We start from the raw sequence: 18,444 nt of genomic DNA, 5'->3' as shown, positions 1-18,444 counted from the left end.
TTACACTGCGATATTACATGTTCTCTCAGAACTGGATGCCTTAGTAAAATAACATGAGCACGTACTACATGAGTATCTAATAGTCGACTGGATAGTGATTTTGCACTTTGCACAGTACAGACAACAAGCGCGAGCAACTTCAAGAATCCAGCGAAAGGGTAAACTTGGGAGACTGGTGTCGCGGTAAACCAGTGCACAGGCATGCAGGGCGCCGCAAAGCTAATTGAACGCGCAAATTACAACACGCAATTGTGTATCTTGCATAATTTTTGTGATAGCGTTTTCAAATTAGTGTCCCTGCAAAACAAGACGGTCTTACACAGCTGGCAGCTAAGCAAACTACGTTTCTCTAAAGGCATCGCGCGTTTTTCAACCCTAAGTATGCGAATGTTTCTTTTTTCTTCTTCGAACCCCGTTGAACCCGAGTGAACCGGTTCAGGAAGCTCCAAGCCGGTTTGAATCGTTAATTTTGCTCCCGAGCCGAAATATAACCGAACCGAAAAACGTGAACCAGTACCCGAGCTGAATCCGAAAAGATTTCGGTTTTACACCCCGGACGGAGTAAAATGTACAAGAGAGCCGACTGATCTGAGAAGAGAGGACCTTCTTGATGCGGCCAGGCGGCAATTTCGCCACTTGTACAGGTGGCGACGCATGGTGAGATATGTACATGAAAGTATTTGAGTATGATATACCTCTCCTGTGTGATGCATGATATTACGGGTACGAGTTATCCTACCAGTGCTAATGACTCTCTAGTGACGCGACACTTTCTGTGTGTTCGGGACCTTAGTTGTTTGTCTAGTGAAATTTCAATGTCTTCTTTATTGTTTTTTTTTTCATAATTCTTGCCTCTGTAGTGTGTTTGAGATTGCTAGATAACTGGCAATAAAGAGACCTATACGTTCGGATTTTGTTACTTTTGTAGTAAAAGAAAAAAATATACCTTGAGCCCAGTAACGGAAAGGTTTGCAAGGATGTCGAAGACGCTCTGATACACCTTCCATGCGACTTATTCTTTAATTTCTGACCATAATGTTTCCTTTTCTCTGTACCAAAGTGATTTCGATTTTTTTTTTCATGTGATATATTTTTCTCTTTATTCCTTCATTTTATTAATTCCCCCTACCTCTGCTCAATCCCGATCTGTCTATCCCCGACTTAAGTTTATTTCTATTGCAAATCTCATGTTGTATATGGTGCTAGGCGGTTCGTGGTCAATACCCTAACGTGGGTATGGGCCACTATCTCACAAGCTCTCACATATAAGTCTACATTATGGCGCCGAGAAATCGCCGTGTGGAAACGAGGAAAAAGACGAGCCCTTGACATGGGTAAGCTGGCTGAACACTGTATTATATTTCAGTGCTTCGCTGACGAGCCTAGTATCTTTGCATACACGCGAGAAGAATGTCCGCCAGCGGACAGCAGCGTGTAGGCCGACGATGAACTGCGTCAGGTTAAGGGGCTTCGTAACTGATTTTCGAGTGAAATTTCCACGCATTGGAGGTTGGGGGGTGGCGTCAGGGTAGCCACGCAAGCTCGTGAGCTTGACCCGTTGAATTCTGGCTTGAAATGTCACCTGGGAATGCCGCATTTGCCGGTGTGTGACACGCGTTATCGAGGACATGTATTGTCATATTTTTATGACAGACCCGCCGGAGTGGTTCACTAGTTTTGGCCTTGCACTGCTAAGCTCGAGCACACGGTTTCGACTCCCTGCCGTGGGGAGCGAATTTTGACGGCTGCCGAATGCAAAAAAAAAAAAAAAAAAAAACCGTTCGCGAACCGTTGCTTTGGGTGCGCGTTGACGAAGCCCAGGCGGACAAAAATGTGTCCAGGGCCTTCTCCTATGCGGCGTAAGTCATAACCGATTTGAAACGTTGGACCCCGCACTAAATAGGCATGAGAACTGCACGGGCATCATTGAGCTCGATTCTACTTTCTGCTTGCAAGTCGATCACTCATAATTCGTTTCAAATGGATGCGCCTTGCCAACTCGCCCGCTGCAATTATTAAATCGCAATTTACGCCGTAAAGTGCTTACTGAGAAAGGCATATATCGCACTTTTGTCAAGTGCATTTGTTAAAGCCCCTAAAGCGGCAACATTTCATACATGAGTCTATAGCTTAAGTAATATTCCCACAATGCATACGTGAGTTTTTTAAAGCCCTACGCACAACTTAGTGTCACATAGCAAAACGGGGCAAAATGCGTTAATCTTTGCTCTTGAGATACATTATTTGTCAAAACGGGGTAAAATACATTAATTTCTCCTCTTTAGATGTATTATTTTGTCGCAACAAATAGAACTGTCCCATCCTTCTTACGCGCAAGCGTAGATGTCCCTGTCTGTCAAATCGGCGCGATTACGTTTGTCGCCGCGGGGGAAGCGAGCACGGGAGGAGGAACGAGACCAGAAGTGAAGAGAATCGCCGCATTCGCGCCCTTTCCGTTGGTGCTTCGATGCCGCGGTGCTCGACGTCCATGTCCCTGACGTCTGTCTGCACGCGCAGAAGCACGCGCTTTCCCTGGGGCGCGCCGGGCGTTGCAACCTCTAGATCAACGCGGCTCCGCTACCGCGTTTGTAGCCTTTCCGTTTGTGCTTCGACGCTACGGTGCTTGCTGTGCATGTCGGCGGCGTCCATACGATTGCGCGTAACCCGTGTTCGCGAAGTGAGCGTCACTGTAAGGCTTAAAAAAAGTGGGTTTTTCGTTACAGCAAATTTTGCGAGAAGATGCTTAGAAAGAGGAAGCTTAAAAATAAAGTTACAGGATCTAGTTTGCAACCTTGTAATCGGCGATAAACAATTACAGGGACGTTTCGCTCCGTAAACGCGGGTTACGCGCTCGAGTACGGACGCCGCGAACATGTACAGCGAGGACCGCGGCCTTGAAACACGAAGGGAAACGGGGCGAACGCGGTCGCTACACGGATCTCGACGGTGTGACGCCTCGACAGGCCACAGGGAAAGCGCATATTAAAGTGATAGCGTTATGAGACCCGTGTCACAGAAAATGCGGCGTCGGACGTAGTCTCACAAAAAAAAGATTTTCGAATCACCAATACCCAGGCCCTCCATGTGGAGCAAGGAAGCTACTGATCTAATTGAATTTCTCAAGCTAAAGTACGTTGAAAAACCGTGAAGTACGACTTACACACAACCTACATACATGATAGCGTCGGATTCTAATTTGACTATACGAGAAAACGTAATTCTGTTACGCGAAAACTAAAGAAACACTCTTTCCCAGCGTTTCCCCCACTCAAAGACCGTCCACGGCGTCCGCCATTTGCGCACGCCGGCGCGTGAGTTTCTCGAGGGCCACGGAGCGGCGCGCCCGGTTCCTTGACATACCTCCAGATGGCGCTCCCTAGCGGCGGTGACAAGCGCCATGTCTGCAATAACGATTAGTAAGAGTTGATTGGAAGATTAATGGAATTAAGGAAACAAGAAACAACGGAGGTGTACAAAAATTGGCCGACGATAGCGCTTCTTGGTAATGCGATCTTTGAGCGCAGCTGCTGCCTCATTTTCACAACAGGCAACCGCATACAGAACACGCAGTGCCGAACGGAGGCGGTTCTGCGTTTCGGATTGGGCAGCACACACCGCGATCAGCCGCTATCGAGCCGACGCTCCGGCGACGTGCCATCCCGTCATTATATAGCGGGTCACCGCCGCGGAGAGGGGGGGGGGGGGGGATTAGCAATTACTATTCAATGTTTCTTCTGAGGTGGGATCACGAAACGGGTGGAGAACAGCGACGTTGAGCAGAGGTCACACAATCATTCACTCATCATTCACTCACAGACAGGCCTGAATGTGGCCGCACAAGCTTGGGGTGGGAAGTACCAGAAGTAAGGGGACGAAACGCTATAACTGTCAATCGTGTCACCGCAACGGTGTATCGCCCAGTAAGGGGATGTATAGGGCAAGAGCAGAGGCAGGAGAGGGAAAGCCAGGCGCAAGCACTGTCAGAGGCGACAAATGACACTGAGGAACGCGCCCCGCAAACGGGGAAGCAAGAGACACTTCCGAAAGCCGTATAGCCACGCGACGCGCAGACGGAGGAGATTGTCGCAGACTGTCGCCTTCCTTCTCCGGCTCTTGCTTCGCTCGCAGGGACAAACATAATTTCGCCGATTTCACAGACGAGCACCTACCTACGCTTGCGCGCAAAAATACAATTCGCTGAGACTCGAGAGTGCGATCACCACGGCACCGCAGTCTCCATTCGTCTGCGCAAGTTTCGAGTCTCCGCGACAACGTGCACCATCTCCTAGTTCTTAACACAAGATCACTCATTAAGCATCTTATTTTTAACGACCGAGAGGCGTTAACTTAAAGAGTGTATATGCGGCGGTAAAGTTGTTAATCGATGGTTTAGTTTTGTCTACTGTTAGCGTCCTCACATGGAAAGACTTACACAAATACTTTAGCAAAAGCTAGAGCAGCCTTGTTGGTTTTGAAGGAAAGTATTGAGCAAGAATAGCAACTGCGAACATCAATTTAATAGCAGTGACGGAATCAGGGCACGACGAACTCGGCTGAGATCGCAGACTACAGAGACGATGTCCCATTTTGATAAGAAATGAATCAAGCTATAGTTATGTATCGCAATGTATATCGAATACAAAATTTGAAACTAGATTCTAGAGTTTTACGTGCCAAAATCACGACCTCGTTATGACGCCGTAGATGAGAGAGGGGGGACTACAGATTAATTTTGACCACCAGGCGTCCTTTGACGTGCTCGCAATGCCGGGCACATGAGCGGCTTTGCACTTCGCCCTCATCGACCGCCGTGGCCGGGAACTGATCTCGCGGCTCGGTGTTTAGCAGCGTAATGCCAAAGCCACTAAGCAACCACCGCGGGTACGAATGCGAACGAATGTGTGGTGTAGAACTGAACTTAAATGAAAGCAAAGCTTTAATTTTCGATAACGTGAAAGACCTCTTAACAGCAACCTTAATGTAGTTCCAAAGGCAAAAGTACCTGTTCTTTTTGAGCCAAGCAAAGTCCTACCACGGACGTGGGAAACAGTTGAACATAAGGAGATTGGAGACACTAAAAGGTGTAGCAACGCCTGACCACGAGAGAGAGAGAGAGAGAGAGAGAGACATAGAGAGAGAAAGAAGGAAATGCAGTGAGGTCAACATGATGCGCGTGTAGTTTGCTGCCCTACACAGGGAAAAGGGGCCCAAGAGAGAGAAAAAAGTATTTGACATAATTAACCCATCTCACAATGAATGTCGACGGTAATGCATTAACGAGTTGAGTGACACGCCGTCCTGCCACCTCCGAAATGCATCAGGTATGAGGCCTGTATTGCAGCTGGTCTTCTCTCTCGCGTTTCGATGATGATGATGATGATTCATTAGAGCGATACTGTTTACCTCTAGCCCCCGTATGCATCCCCGCATGCGCTCCCAGGAGAGGTACCCTGGGCGGCTTACGTCCGAATCACGACACCTGAACAGGAATGGAGACATGTAGACGGAGAGGGAGGAAAAGGAGTTTGGCGACGGCGCCTGCGCACGTGATCTGCGCTTCCGTGGTTATTACGTCCCGCGCGTCGGAGCAGCCGGCGGGGATGCGGCAGCGGTTGCGGCAGATTTATGGGAGGTGCGGTGACCGTGGTGGCGTTTGTGTCGGCGTAGTGTGGTATCGCATGAAAATGAAAAAAATATATATATATGATTTCACAATGGACGCATCCAATGTATGCAGCCCCTATATGCAGCCTAAACAGCTTCGCTCGTAATCCCTCCCGAAATGAATGTTGCGGCCCCACGAATTTTCGATCTTCATTATGCGCTTCGATGAAACGGCCGTGGTTTCGGGGCCGTAAGTTCTGTGAAACGTACGCCACGACGACCTGTCCTCTTCTGATAATGCCTTTTAAACGGGGCGGTGGCAAATAGTCACCTATCCTGCTTGAGTTAATCAGGTATGCTATACATGCTTTTCATTCGGTACACAAAGGAAATAGGGGGTTGGGGGGGGGGTTCTTTTGTGTGCATATACATCTTCTTAATCTTTTCTTTCTCTTCCTCAACACTTACTTACCTGTCTTGTACAGCTGCCTAAGCCTGTAACGGATCCGGTCGTATCAATTTCTTCCCTGCAGTTTTTATTTCTTCCTGATGCGCTGCGCCATATAGCGGTGATCTCGCGAAGTCCGCACGTGGCCGCCTAGATGCGCGGTGCACCGGTGCATGCGAGCGCTGGTAAATAATCTCACCCTCCCCGCGGTCATGTCGCAGTCAACAATAATCATAATAAAAAAATGTTTGTTGCGCAGCACGCTGACGCTTCTGTATGCCATGCTTCTGGAACGCATGTGTCAGCGTTCGATTCCGCCGAACAGCGCCTAAATTTAAACGCATTTTTTTTACGCGAAACTTCCTTAAAAAGGCTCAAAGAGTCGCTTGCTGAAACCGATGTAACAAAACATGCTAAAGCATTATCGCTTATATCCTTTGCAACCGTGCTACCCGTATAACCATATAGCTTACTTTGGTATCGTTGCGTAGATGAAAGAAGCCCTTAGTCTACCATGCATGCGGTGTCGCGTGTGCAGATTCTGTACTAAATCGCATGAACTGAGCGTTGCTGGTGATGGCTATCGCAATGTTTCTGCTAATAAGAGCATTCGAAAATTCCCACACTATCATTCGTACTGTCATAAAGCTATCGATATATGTGATAGGAGATTGACTGGTAGTTTTGCATAACTAGGACTGCACCACGGCAGAAGTAGTGCCCATTCTGGCGGCACGAGTGGCTGAGGTGTCCACAACGTACTATAAACATATTTATCAAGGTGAAACACAAAGTCACATGGTAAATAGCCAGTCAGCCGCATATACCGTAGTGACGCGGGAAAATGCAAAAAAGAAAGGAAGAGCACGGCGACGCTTCGTCTGCTGCATGCTTGCACCCCCTGTTGCAGGCTTCCTTACTTCCGAGCTTATATTGCTCGCCAATGGAGAAGAACGAAATAATCTGACAGGGTGACGATGTTACTTGTCATACCCAGCATTCACTCTGATAGCTTCCGCAGGTGCGAAAGCTACCTTGCGCCGATGTCAAATTCGCATGTAACCGGATGTGCATGCCAGACGCAGTATTAGGATTTTTTGAGCAGCTCGTGATGGGTTGCAAGCAGAAAAAGGAATGATGATCATGTCTCCTTGTGTATTGTCGTCTTTTCGCGCCGCGGCTTAACATATAGCCGCCGACGCTATCTGCCACGCGCTCGCCTGTGTCCTTCCAAAAATGTGACAGAACATTATACGTATATGCATAGTGTTACAACGCAAGTAGTTTATGAGTGAACGACTAGAAGAAAAAAAAACTGCATCAAGTAACCTTCGCACGCTCGTTGTTACCGTTCATACACAGCTATTTGTGCCAGGCATAGTAAAAAGCCTTGCCATCGAGAAAAAAATCACCACACAAGCACTCCGTACAGATGGTTAACCAGTGAAGCTAAAACGTGCGGCCCCAGTGTTTATCACTGGGTTAATCCCGATGGTTCATTAAACAATGGCTTGGTAGACTGCCGGATCCTCAGTACGCAGTTTTTGCTTGCGCTCGGCTGCACGAGCTAGTTCTTGTGCCCGGGCTGCAGCATCGGCACGGCGTAGAGGAGCTCATTCCCGGTTATGCTCGCGGCGTTGCTAACCGAAAGCTGCCCGCTCCTCAGGAGTGCGTATGACACGTGGCTAACCCATTTCGGAGCCGGAGAGAAACTGCTGCGCGTGCTCGACTACGACGGAGAGCAACGACGTCACTACTGGCGCAGCCAATCGCGTGCCTCCCTCTTTTTTTTTTTTTTCGCGCATGTACGTGGGCTTGCGCCGGAGGCGTCTTTAGGCTGTTTCACATGCTGCGACTGCAATGACGAAAATCGGTACTGTCGCACGCGTCGCAATGCGATTTTTAGAGGGCTCATTTTACATGATTGCGATTTTAACAATGCGACCGTTGCGACGCCCAGGGTTGCTTACTGCCAGGTTTCGTGGCACACGCTGCATAATTCTTTTATTGTGGTGAATAAAACGTTTACACTATAATATTATTGACTTATCTTGATTGGAAGCAAATAATATGTACGTTTACTAATTTAAAAACGTTAGTTAAGATTTGTCGTGGAGTGCGCGACGGCGGTTTCTGTAGTTCAGTGCGACATCGCGCACGTAAACAGCTGTTCGCAGGTGGTTCAGCGGTTCAGCGATTCTTTATTCCATTGTTCAGCGCTGTGTGTTGTCTTATCTACCTTCTATGACCGTTTCGTTCTGCCTGCGCTACAACAATCTACAAGATGACCTATCGACAAATTCATATAGCTACCCTCACCGCATATGCAGTATTCGAAATTCGGCTGCCACGAAGTTGTCGGGTCAGCCCAACAAGATCCTCGCGCTACCCGTGCTCGGCGTCAGCTTCTGGAGAAATGATGCGTGTATATTGCCCGTCATTACGCATATGTGGTGCCTGCTCCTAGCCGTATTCTTACGCCAAATGCAACAAGAAGCACCAACCCGAACGTCCGCGTGTGCCCGTGAACGAAGCCTCAAACGATCTGTGTGATTACGACGTGGAACGAAAATTGTGTTGTGAAATTCAACCTTAGCGCTAGCCTGGTTCGTCCATCGCCGTGCTTGCGCTGCGAATATATATGTGGGAGCCCTCTCTAAATATTTCTAAAGGCGCAAAAGCCGACGCATCAAATGTTTCGACCAGTTACCGTCACTTTTGTAGAAACCTGTACGTTGTAACATAGCATTCTAAAAGACACGCTTCTCGTCCACTTTTTTGTCCCGTGTCTCGCACTGGTGGTATACTCGGAACTTCTAACAAGAAGACCGTATCAATACGCGCTATTCATAATGCAGGATCGTAGGCCCACGGCAGGCGCACTTGCCGTAGAATTTTTCAGCTTTGTGCTCAGCCTCGCACGCCGCTCACGGTTAGCCTGTTTTGTGGAAATAAATATTATTATTATATTATTAATGTTATTAGATATTATAGTTTCTTCACTGTTTTTATAGCAATCATCCAGATTTCTTAAGCTAGTCATGCATTTAACCTGTATTATATCAACATTGTTACGACATGCTTATGGGAGTCATTTCAAACTAGATTGCTCAGCAAGAGAAAGTACAAATGCAAGTCTCAATGTTTATTCCAATTTGGCATTCCTAAACAGATTATATTGGCAGAATTTTATGCCTGCTAGCATTTCCTGCAGTTCAATGTTCAGAGCTGGAAAAACTGATTCCTTTTCTTGCTGTCGAAAGGCTGCTTAAATGTCGATAGCAAGCTATAATTATTCATTTCGAAAGTGTTAAGCAATAACTATATGTCTAAGCTTATCCATGCGTTTTTGTTCCACGAACACAATTAAGTTTTCTCTCTCCCTCTCATTGACAGCCATGGAATGAAACCGTTCACTTTCATAAGTATCAGGATGCAAACATTCTGGAGTTTGTCCTGAGCATTTGTCTGCATCCTATACTGTGCATGTTTGTATCAAGTTCTGGTGTTACAATCGCAGTGATCTACACATTGTTATATTGCAAAAAAACAAATTTATTTAACTTTGTTTTCAAATCTACTATGTGGCCATGCAGTAAGGACTACATTAATAAGCAAAAAAAAAAAAAAAAAAAACTGCAGATTCAGTGTACGTGTTGAAATCTATGCGAAGTGAAGCTTTTGTCAAGTGGTCAATTAAATCTGTTAAAGTAACTGCAATATATACAATTTGTCTTATTTTCAACAATCCAACATGTGATCTTTTGCAAGGTTTGCTTATGCACCGCATAGGTCACAACCTTAATGTCATGTAATCTTTATGCATTACACTGTTCACAAACTGTACCGAAACGCAAATGGCAGTTAACGTAGATGCACGCTGCGAGACATCAACACAGTGACGTTTGTTGAGCAAGAAATGGTGCGAGGTGTATGCAGATGAATGAATGACGTGCTTATGTACTTATTTATTTACGTACCTCGCAGGCTGCAAGGTTGGAGTATTATGCAAGAGGGAATAAAAAAGTTGTTACAAAAGGAAGAAGGGCACATTAAGAAAGAAGCCAGCAAAAAAAGCAGTACCAATACATTACACCAACTAGCCCAACGTGGTTTACTGGCACAACATTATACAATACTTAACAAACAATAACAGAAAAAGTTACTGCCCATGCACCCTGTACAGATGGTAAATCAGCGAAGCTGTAATGTGCGGCCCCGGTGTTTATCACTGGGTTAATTCCAATGGTTTATTCACGTCTTTCTATATTATTGGTTATGTCTATGTTTGTTAATGAGGTTATGCACATGTTTGGCTTGGGTTTATCACATTGTTTATTTGGAATGCCACACATCGCACTTTGCAAGATCACCATCATGGAAAGTGCAATGAGTGGTTCATTGTGTTAATCCAGCGGGTCCATCAAAGTCTTTCTGAATTATGTTACGCACTTGTGTTTTGTAATGCGTAAATCATAATGTTTATGACTCAGTTATGCACTGTAGTTACCAAGTGACACACCGGGGCTGCACATTTCATTTAATTAAATACAGGGACACATTTTTGAACCTATTGGGAAGTCGGAGAGAGACTGCTGCACGCGCGCTCTGCTGCTAGAGAGAAACGACGTCACTATCGGTCTAGCCAATGGCCCACCACACCTTTGCTGCGAGATAATAATGACATCATGATCTTGTCTTAACCCCATCCCCCTCTGTGTCCCTTCCCTGCAATAATACGCATATAAATGTATGTTTGAAATGCATAAGCATTGCTATGTCTACCCAAGAAGAAATTTCTCTGTCCATCATGCAAGGCGAATACAATGACTAACACCCCCTTAAACAATGGCTCATACCCCTACAATAGGGTTTTTGGGATCGGACCATGAGTGTTTCGCCTAGGCATATACAGCTTCACTGTAAAAAGAATGAACACCTTTCTGCTAGAGACCAAGACAATCATGAGGTGTATTAACAAATGAAAGTTTAGTGAACATGCCAAGTAAATGCTGGTTGACAAGCAATACATCGAATTTACACAAAAAGCAGAAGCAAGATCTGATGCGTGTCCATACAGATCCCAACAGGAAACGCATCCATCTCTGAAAGTGTAACAGCGGCCATACTGACACAAGATTCTCCCAGTGTCCTTGCATCTACAGCTTCCATGATTTCTCTGGGCAGCCGATCTCCACAGAATGCTAGCTTCTTCCTTTACAATGCACTCTCCACATCTGAGCGTGCATTGCAGAGGAAGAAGCTAGCATTCTGTGCAGATCGGCTGCCTAGAGAAATTACGGAAGCTGTAGATCTAAAAATGCTGGGTTAATCTTGTGAGCACGGCCTCCGTTAGAAATGGATGCATTTCCTGTCAGGAAACGCACATGAATTCTTGCTTTTTCTTTTTGTGTATGTTCAGTCTATTGCTTGTCAGCGAGTATTTACTCAATGTGTACATTAAACTTTTGGTTGTTAGATCATCTCGGTTTTCCTGTTTGTCCTATGTGTTTTCTGGCGCCATTTGCAGCCAGGCTATTTGTTTTTTTTTATAGACTGCAACAAGTCACTTTAATGGCCCTCGTGATACCTTATAAAATTTTTTATTTGGCCAATGTAGCAAGAATGTACAGTGTGAAGCAGTAAGAACAGGGTACGCTAACTTCTAATTAAAAGGTTTGTTGTGAAAATGCAGTGATCTATAAAGGTTACCACAAAGTAGTACAGCAATAAAACCTGATAAAGACTAGTGCTTGATGAAACGAAACATAAAAGCAGGAAAGGGAGAATATATATATATATACAAGTCCAGGGAAAAAAAAACATTGCGATCACCAAGTGTGCATGTGGCTACCTTCCAGGAAACTGATTTTTTTCCCAATGGCATGGAACTGGAAGAATGTGCTTGCATCAGCAAGCTGTCAGTCTGTCTATTGAAATAACAACAGTATTTCTCGAAAGGTGCTGGCATGCAGGATTGGTAATTGTAATGATTTTTTCCTGCACTTGGAATTTTTCTCTATTTTCTTTCTGTAGCATTTTTATTTATGTTTGGCTGCATCAAGCACCAATTTTTATCTATCCTTCAAAGATGTCTTTCTTTTTCTGGGGAAAACTCGGGGAAGGCAGGAGACGGAAATTCAAGAGGATGAGCAACATGAGAACAAGGTGAAAGTAGGAGCCAACGTTTCCACAAGTGGACCTTGAAGAAGACAACTCCACTTGTCGAAACGTTGGCTCCTGCTTTCACCTTGTTCTCGTTTTGCTCATCGTCCTATTTTTTCTGGTAATTTATATAACTCGCCACATTTTTATAAATGAACCTCAGTTGAAAGTTAGTCCTCATCCATATCTAGTGTCATCCTGTTGATACTGCTTCATGCTATGCACTCTTGCAACATTTGTGTGTGTGTGTGTGTGTGTGCACACGCGTGGATTTGGATGTGAGATCGGGCCCTTGGGCAGAGGTATCATTCTTCTCCTGTGCAGCCTTATGAATTCATTAACTATAGTGCAACAGAAATACGGTGGACAAGAACGAAGTGAACACCCAGAGCACTTCGTTCTTGTGTGTTGTCTATCTGTTGCACTTTAGTTAATAAGGAATACACACAAACTCATCTAGTTTTCAGTTATTATGTCGGGCTTATAAGCCCGCTTGTGTGATGGGCAGGCCCAGACAGTTTCTGGTGAATCCATGCAGGGTGTTGTGCAGGGTGTAATTTGCACTACAAGTGCTGCTTTGATTGCTTTCAGTTCAGCTTTTCTAGGTGTAGGATGACCTGGAATGGTACTCACTTATATGGGGTTTAGTTCTATGTAGTGTCATACTACTGTTACACTGCTATTGCCATGCCATATGTGCCTTATGTTTGCTTGCATCTTCATGATTAGCAACCTCCTCTGTGTGTTTGGCAGTTGCATATAGTCTCCTGGCCTAATTGTTTGCCCCCATATTCCACAGTATGGGCCTGTTGTGTTTCAAGTTCAGGTACTCCTGAGGTTGTGTTTCTGAAGGGAGGGGTAGTCGTCTGCATCTCATATGCTAGCTGGCATAGTATCTTGGGACGAGGTTCTGAGCTCTTGAGACAAAGAATTTGTGCTGCAGGCTGCAACTCTACTCTGTCTAGGTGCTTGTTCGTTAGCACTTTCTCATAGAGGTCTTCAAGCATGGTAAAGTTGGAAAGACCTGTTATTACTACCCGATGCCTGTATTCGATGAGTTGTCTTTTTTGTGTGCTGCTGGTAATTCATACCGTACCATACCTTGGACACAAGCACAGCATCTGCGATTTTCTATAGTATCCACTCGTCCACCCCCATTATTTCGAGATTATTCTTTTCACCAGGTGTGGAAGTTGCGTCCAGGCATTGCATAATTGTTTCACCCACATGCTGGCTCTGCCGCCATGGGCTTACACTAGCTGAGGATTTGTGGATGTTGACTTGCGGGCATATTTGTCCAGCTATGTGGATCACAATGCGCAATCTGTGGTAGTTCTTGATTCTAGTCTTTCTTTTTTTCCGACGTCGATATGAGCTGACTTATCAGAAAGCAAGAGGCCAGACTGGCCAAGAAAGTCTGCAGTGTTGTCGAGGGCTCGTGGCATCATTCTTGATTTCTGTATAAGATAACTTTCCCATAGACCGTAGGCTGTAGTGTTGCTTGTAGTATGCCCGTGTTGTTGGTGTGTGTGGGCCAAGTGTACCTCCAACTCTCACCTGGTCTTTCAGAAAGTTCCTGTTTAAGTGCTCTACCAGAAATGTTTTTGCTCATAGTTCCTCTTATTAGAGTACCATGAGGTACTGCTGTTAAAAGCCTCTTCACTCTCTTCATTCTTTCATAAGCGGTATTACACAATGTCCTGCAATAAAGTTTCTGCTGCTTATGGCCCACTCATATCTGCCAGAAGGGACAACTCTTGAAAAAGGTTTTCTTTGTGCTATGTGTGCGCCGTAGTATGAGCATTCATGCCTTGACATTTATACATCTGTAGAACCAGCTTCCTGACCGAGTACTTGCTATACCTGATCATGCTTATTTGTGCAGTGCTGCTGAACAATATATATTGATGCAATGAATATTTACACACTCGAATTATCATGAAAGATGGTTGTTTTACAATTCTGCCCTTTGCTTTCTGTTGGTTTTAGATTTTGCATAAGCATGCCCCCCTATGCAATAGTATTTTGAAGTGTAAGGGTTCAATAAAAGGTGATGAACTAAATCTAAGTGCAAGAGCTTTTTTTTTCACCTATGACTCCCATGGCTGGCAAATCAACCCCTTGCCTTGTGTTAGCAGCAGAATGCTATAGCCACAGTGGCAGGTGAACAAATTGAAGAACAATATTTCTGTCTATAATTTTTTTTCTTGCCTGTATGTAAGCAAAGTTTGGAATAAGTTTGTCATTGCAAAAAAGCCCAGTTTGTGGTCTTTTATTGAATAAACCACATATTGTGTATAGTTGAAATGCAGAAATTTGTTCTAAAATCCTCGGGTGATATATGTTCTTGCAAGTAGCAAGGTATTTCATTACTTATAAAGATATATGGGTTTACACACTAATACATGTGGCCACAAACTTATTAGAAACTTACTAGAAACATGTAAGGCATGAATGTTTCTGCACACTTGATCAGCTGTGAATGTGCAAGAACTGCTTGTACTGGCTGACTTCACTGCACAGTTTTGATTTACTTTTCTTCAGCGTTTCGCGTTATACTGATTTATCCCCTCAAGAACCGGCCGTTTGCCTGCTTTTCGCATCGTTGCACGAGTTCTACATAATTGTGCAGGAGGGTACGTTGTCACTGTGCCACTATAGCAAGCAATATACTTAATCTACTAACTGTACAGTTAATTACCTTGCAGAGCAAGTGTTCATACAGATGCAGTAAGGATACAAAGCCCGCAACATAGTCGATGTTTATTGGTTTCTGTGCAAGAAAAAAAAATTATCCCGAGAAGAGGTGCAACTTAACGTGCATGTAAGGTTTTATTCAAGCCACGGATTTAATGCTATCGTAGCAAATTCATTACGATAGCCTACACATTCGCTCTGTCAAATTTAATAAGAGGCAAGATAAGCTTTCAAGATGCATCGGGAAATTCATGCTTGAAAACCGACAAGAAAATGCAACTGAATGGTACCGCGCTCAGCGCAACGTTGAAACTTCGGGTACTTTGCTGTCTTGTCATTTGCCCTTGCCGAGGTTGAAATAATTCAAGCTGCTCCGTAAGCACGATTTTTGCATGCAAGCAAATTATGACGACCTCGTCGTCTGCTGGGGATCGAACACCTCCTAGCACTGACAACTCGCAAAGGCGTACGAAGCAAACGTGAAAATGCACTTCGCTTGCTGTGTAGCGAGTCAAAAACGCATAGAAATCGGAGAATGCAATCTGCGGTACAAGTTTTTTATTCTCCCTTCGCGTACGTACCGAATTCGGCGATCCACGTCTCCGCGCATTGCACTTGTCTTGCGGGACGCCATTTTCCAATACAAACCGGCGAAATAACTCCGTTGACAGCTCTCCGCGCAATTTCGACGGAAAATCGCAGCGATCGGTGCGATGGTGCGACTGTGCGACCAACCGGTTGGTCGCAGCCGAAAATCGGGGGGTCGGCACTGCGACTGCGATTTTCATCGCAAACGACGGAAATCGCACTTCCGGTGCGACGAAAATCGCATCATGTGAAACAGGCTTTTGGCGTACAGGCGACGGCCGGACGAATCGGCTAGCCCCCCCCCCCCCCCCCCCCCCCCCCACATACAGCTTCGCTGTTAAAAAGAAACCTTCTGAAAGAAGCGAACTTGCGAAGAGCAGCGCAACCATCACTGCTCGTCGCCCAAGTACTCTTATAGAACTATTTCTACGCGTTCTAGAGAAACTTTGACATTCTGCATAATCCTTTCCATTCGACGAATTCTACGTCAATGCCCCACGTGGCGGCGCCAAGCCTTGACGCTCCTGGCCAAGCGGGTTGCACTTCCGATCCATTGGCCCCCTTTTCGGAGGTGTTATCGCGGCAGTATTCTAAAAACATATTCTGAGTATTGCGGCATGAAGGCCTATAGCTTATGCCCACGAAATGAGCGGCTCGCCACGCCACTGGCTTCAGTCTGCGGGGCTCAGGAAGAGTATGCGCTCATCTCTGCTCGCCCATCGTGGTAGCTTCCGCCTTGAAACGACGGAAACGCTCAATGACGTTTAAAGAAATACGCGAGCGCGACAGGAGGCTTGTTTAATATCCATAATGGTGCAATATAAATGACGACATGTGCATATCCATAGCTATACCTGCTATATAGATAAGCGCTAACTAGTAGAAGCCTCAGCGCCATTGAAAAAACGCTTACAGATGTGGAAATAAAGGACGCGAACTGTTCTTACACTTTCGGCTTTGCACTTGGCGCACTTGGCGCACAACACTGTGGAAGCACGGCCATCGCAATGGACCGCGCCGCGCCTTTTGTGGTTCAGTAGTTTAGACACATGCCGGTCTGATCCAAAAGAGCGTGTGCTCGATGTCCTGCCTGGGGAACGTTCTTCGTTTTGTTTATTTTTTTCTTTAATGATCACTTGAAAATATTCTTTGTGTGAACTTTTTGCGGCGTCTTTTGAGCTTCATACCAGATCTGTAGATGAGACTACATGCAGCCCCGCGAATCATGTGTCATTGGTCCGTTTATGCTTGGCTATGCACTCGCGCTAGTCGCGCTAGCATGCGCGTAAGACTGCTGAGACGAGGTACAAATATAAATAAACCCAAAAGAAGAAAGAAAGATTTAATACAACGTATATGAGCAGCCGTATAACACGGTTTGTTACATTTTAAGAGTAAATTGTTCTTTTTATTTTATGCTTAACCAGCGACAGATCAATCGGTGGGTTGATATCCTCTATTCTTTTCATAACGGGGCAGTCTCCAGCCATTCAGATTAAAAAAAATACACTTTTGTTCGGCCTACTAATGCACCTTCAATGCGTGCAGGTGACTTCAATTAACGTGGTGAGTTTTCGTGACGTCGCATGACAGAAAGGCGAAGTGGGCCCAGCCCGTAAACAACTTGATCAATCGCGAAAGCCTAACGATGAGAAAGGGGTCAAATCAAAAATAAATGTTCTGTTGTTCGGTCTAAGCATGTAGAATCAGTGTCTACACGTGATATCATATGGGGAGCTTTCGCACCGTCTCACGATAGGCAGCCAAAGCGGGGGTGGCGCAATTTTTTTTCTTTTGCCAATAATGGAGGTCTGATTGCAGAAATGAAACATAAACAGTTCGGAATAGCTTTGCGTCATAGCGCCCCTAGTTTGGTCCGGAAATAACATAGCCCAACAAGGTTTTTCCACGAGTTGTACAAACATTTACCTACTTAAGCGCTCATAAATGTATATGCATAACGACGGATTCATTCCTTTTGTGTTTCAGCTTTTCACAGGTTGCAAGGGCTACGCCATTTCTTCTAGCAAAACCCGTCGGTCTCTCCACCTAAGAAAGTAAGCCTGCCCGTACTGCTTAATATTTACCTGTGGTGTAAAGGCAGAGAGCCTTTTCAGACGAAAGAGCAGACTTCGTCGTCGCCGATGAACAAGCCTTGAAAAAACAGTGGCAGTGCGTCAGCTCGCCTGCAGATTTATTTTCTGCCTCGAGTGCATGAACTGCATGCTCCGTGGCACAAGCTGACTCCTGAGCACCGTTTCTTCCATCGACTTCCATCCGCCGCCCCGTTTAGCAGACGACACTACCACAGAAGTTGAAACAAACATTTCAACAGCGGCATCAGTCTAGGTACTAGAGAACTGTACACGTTCGCGGCGACCCTGGCTGGCGCCTTCTTCCAGGCAAAACAGTCCGTTCATTCATGCACTAAGGAGCGCTAGCAAAGGAGCACTAACGAAATTAATATTTCGTTCTCCTTAAGCGATTAGACGAGAACAAACAGCAAGTGCGACAAGAAAAAAAAAATACCTTCGCACATATGTGCAGATCTGAGCAAATGATACAGTACACACATCGAAGTTGTATCGGCGACTTCTCACAACTTTCGTAGGAAGTACTAGGGGCCGGTACTTTGTGATCATTAATTGTCAACGCTTTTGCTTTGTGGCTGCTTTGAAGCTCCTATACAAGTTGCGTTAATATACCACGATGTCAGCTTTTTATCGCTCGCTTCCTAGCCGACTTCCAATGTGTAGCTGGTAAAACGCGAAGTGAGAAACAAGATTACGAATGAATATGTATATGCAAGCCGCGCAACGATGAATTTCAGTTGAACGTATTAGTACTTCCTGCGGACGCCTACTTGAGCAGCTTATGACTGAACTAGCGATGGCTACGTCACCGTACACTTTGCTAGGTCCAATGGCAACGGTGCAGGGTTG

General features: G+C 45.4%; 1 long non-coding RNA gene across 1 annotated transcript in view; it reads left to right on the top strand.

The window, feature by feature from the left end:
- Nucleotides 1-517: 517 nt before the first annotated feature.
- LOC140213222 (uncharacterized) overlaps nucleotides 518-18,444 on the top strand; it is a 49,481-nt gene continuing 31,554 nt past the window's right edge. The window contains exons 1-2 of the long non-coding RNA XR_011890166.1: nucleotides 518-1,334; nucleotides 17,492-17,559. This is a non-coding gene — a long non-coding RNA (uncharacterized lncRNA). The remainder of the gene's footprint in view (nucleotides 1,335-17,491; nucleotides 17,560-18,444) is intronic.

The sequence above is a fragment of the Dermacentor andersoni genome, chromosome 9 (genome assembly GCF_023375885.2).
Source record: "Dermacentor andersoni chromosome 9, qqDerAnde1_hic_scaffold, whole genome shotgun sequence".
Taxonomy (NCBI): domain Eukaryota; kingdom Metazoa; phylum Arthropoda; class Arachnida; order Ixodida; family Ixodidae; genus Dermacentor; species Dermacentor andersoni.
Note: the sequence above shows the minus strand (reverse complement) of the source record. Positions and strands in the feature narration are given on the sequence as shown.